Here is a 3,572-nt window from a genome sequence, read left to right as displayed (position 1 = left end):
CCCTCCGGTGACCAAGCTGACTCACGGAGCCTAATTTAAGGTGAGGAAGAGGTAAAAGCAAGTTTCCTTTGTTTTTTATATTGTTTTGTTTTAAATTCTGCAGGGCCAGGAAAAGAGAATCATTCCCTGCAGAAGAAAAACATACCCCTGAAAATGATCAAACGGTTCAGATTTTTTTTTTTTTTTTCAGAAAAGTAATACGAGGCATCCTCCAAGATACGGCCTCTTTGAAATGAGGCGTGAAAAGCTTTATGGAGCAAGTGGCTGAATTTAAAAGAGAGGAGACTACAGCAGGAACTCAAAATGACAGTGGCAGGATTATGATGCCCTCTATTTAAAGAGTTTTATTTATTTACTTGAGAGAGAGTGAGAGCAAGAGAGCACAAGCGGGGGTGGGGGTCGGGGGGAGCAGCAGAGGGAGAGGGAGAAGCTGACTCCCTGCTCAGCAGGGAGCCCGATAGCGGGCTCGTTCCCACGACCTTGAGATCACGACCTGAGCCAAAGGCAGACGCTTAACGGGCTGAGCCACCCAGGCGCCTACAATGCCCTCTATTTAAAGAGCAGAGATGAAGTTGTAGAAAATGGGATCCCGGATGATGGACAAAGATATCCTCAAATGCACGGAAAATGGGAAAACACAGGCAACAATTTGAGAGATGATAGATGCAGAGTACGGAGAAGCCCAATTACCCATCACTGGGTGGTGCTTATCCACCGTATGGAAGGGTAAATGGCATTCCTGGAAAAAGGCTAGAACAAAAAGAACAGAAGCAAGATTGAAAAATACACCAGAAGACTTTTCTAAAGAGGCCGAGTGAAAAATATTCTTCTAGAACTATTTCAGTTTCCTCCCTTCCTGGATCATAGGCTAACCAGTCTCCTAGGCGAAAATCTCGCTGACCCTGTCATTTGCATTGCTTTAACGATGAGAGTTGTTTCTTTTCACGTTTCAACACGATTTACGTTTCATTTTCTGTTTTCTATTGCGTGGTTGGTCTTTTTAAAAACTTGTTCTTCTGGTCGCAAGTTTTGTGACGGGGTGGGGGAAGGAGGAGGTGGGCAGGGTCCCTTGTCCGGAGAGTCCCCACCGAGGTGCCCAGGCTCGAGGCAGCGCCTCCTGGCGTTGCTCAGATCAGCGCCGCGGGCTCGGAAAACGATACGGCCCGTCCCCTGAGGTTCAGTTCTCTGGCTTCCTTGCTGCAAGGGAGTTAGTGGCAGGAGGGTCCTTGGCGTCCTTGCAGGGACGAAATGACAAATGACCTAAACCCCCCATTTCCTTGCGTGGGGGAGAAAATGGGTGCTTGTGACCCCGACGTGACTTGAACACGCAACCTTCTGATCTGGAGTCAGACGCGCTACCATTGCGCCACGAGGTCAGCGAACAGGAACGACTTTTGATCCTTTAAGGCTCTTCCTTCCTACACCTCCCCCCTCCCCGGTCGCGTCCCCGCGTCGCTCCTGCGCTTTCCGAGTGAGCCGCAGGGCGGACGGCACGGAGGCGCGGGCGCGGGGCTGCACCCCGCAAGGGCCGGGGCTCTCCGCCGCAGGGCCGGTGCCCGGGCGCCGCCGCCACCACCTGCCGGACGCGGCGCTCGGCCTTCCGCAGGGACGGTCGGGCTCCAGGCCGGGCGCGGCGGCCCCAGGGGCCCCGGAGCCGCCCGGGCTGCTGTCTCCGGGGGCCACCAGCGTGCGGCCCCCGGGAGGCCGGCGGCTGGGAGGTAGCGCCCGCGAAACTCGCAACCCACTCGGCGCCAGGAAGCGAAGGTTGGGAGCCCGCTCGTCCCACGGACAGGAGTAAAGGGAAAAAAATCCAAGTGACTTTGGAACAATGGTCGTGAGCCCCTCCTCCCCGCCCCACCCCCAGTTATAAAACCAAAACTCATTTTTGAAAATTGGGTATTATAGAAGAGTGTAATAAAACTTGAAATCAGTGAGTTCTTTGATTGCTTTTTGATGTATTTCCACATTTCCTTCTTCCCAGGTACTCACAAGTGTCCAATGATGGCGTGACTGCGAAGAACCGCAGAGTTTCAGAAAACTGCACACAACAAAGGTATCACTTAATGAGTCATCACCAAGGGAGCAAACACCCTGGCCACCGCCAGCCAGGTCAAGAAGCAGAACCTGCCCACCACTCACCCCCAAAAGCCTCTGGAGGGTCCACAACCACTCTCCAACTTTAGGGTAATTACTTACCTGCTTTTCTCCCCCCCCCCCCCTTTTTTTTAAGTCGGCTTCGCCCAGCGTGTAGCCCCGCGGGGTCTTGAACTCGGGATTCTGAAATCAACACCTGAGCTGAGATCAAGAGTGCATCGCTCAACGGACTGAGCCACCCAGGCGCCCCCCACTGCCTTTCTTTATAGTTTTATCATTCAAACGTGCATCCATAACACTATAGTCTCCTTTTGTAAAAGTCACTTTTCATGGGGTTCCCCATCCCTCCCTTTTGCCTTCAGAGCGCCCCCCAACTCCCTGAAATGATGTTCTGACCTTCCCAGTCCCTACTCTCGGAGGTCTTCTGACCGGTGATGTTAGCTTAGATCATTTAGTTAACATGGTTTCTGCTGTTTCTCCATTGTCCTGCTGTTTCCTGTTTTGTAATTAATAAATATTTGGGGGTAAATGCTTTGAAACCAGGCAAATACCGTATTTCCCCTCAAGCTTGCACCTACTAATTTTAGCATCCATCTTGCCTGTGGCAACTATTACTGATGGTAATTTTCGACTTCCTTTTTCCTTCTACATTTATGATCGTGATCCTTCTATAAGAAAGAGCTGGCTTTCCTTCCCATTTATTTATATATTACATATTCAGTTACTCATTTGCTTCAATACAGATTTAGGTATTTTTAAATTCTATGGATTTAATCCATAGAATATCATTTCTTCTTTCTTTCCCTTTCTTTCTTTCTTTCTTTCTTTCTTTCTTTCTTTCTTTCTTTCTCCTTTCTCTCTCTCTTTCTTTCATTCTTTCTTTCTCTTTCTTTCTTTTTAGATTATTATTTATTTTAGAGAGAGAGCACGAGCGTGGGGAGGGGCAGAGAGAGAGGGAGAGAGAGAATCTCAAGCAGACACCACTCTGCTCCCGGAGCCTGACACTGGGCTCCATCCCATGACCGCCAAGATCATGACCTGAGCTGAAATCAAGAGTCCGATGCTTAACCGACTGAGCCACCCAGGTGCCCCTCTCCTGGGTATTTTTTATTTCTATGGATTTAATCCATAAAATACCATTTCTTATATTGTTTCCAAAATTGTTCCAGCTTTGGCCATTATGAGCTCCTTCAGGTTGGCGCTTGGATTTTTTCGACATGCTACCATCTTCTTTTCAGCATTTCCTTACTTTCTGGCAAGATGTGCCAGGTTCATCCCGTACTATTCCTATGCGTGTCCTTGAATCAACCATTTGTCCAAGGAGTCCTGGTTCCTGTTCTTGGAGAGTCTAACATTTTAAACTTCTTTTCCCTTTTAGGTTAAATTTATAACAGAAAATGCACAAATCTTAAGTGTAAATTGATGGAGTTTTAACAAATGTGTATCATTGTGCAACCCAAGCCTTATCAAGCTATAGA

The 3,572-nt window shown here is 48.7% G+C and overlaps 1 non-coding gene across 1 annotated transcript; it reads right to left on the bottom strand.

The window, feature by feature from the left end:
• Window positions 1–1,304: 1,304 nt before the first annotated feature.
• Window positions 1,305–1,376, bottom strand: TRNAW-CCA (transfer RNA tryptophan (anticodon CCA)). Its single transcript has one exon. It is a non-coding gene; the product is annotated as a tRNA-Trp (tRNA).
• Between the last annotated feature and the right edge of the window lie 2,196 nt (window positions 1,377–3,572).

This window comes from Ursus americanus, chromosome 14 (genome assembly GCF_024610735.1).
Source record: "Ursus americanus isolate L20-20 chromosome 14, mUrsAme1.1.p, whole genome shotgun sequence".
Lineage (NCBI taxonomy): Eukaryota > Metazoa > Chordata > Mammalia > Carnivora > Ursidae > Ursus > Ursus americanus.
This window is presented reverse-complemented; position numbering and strand designations above follow the sequence as displayed.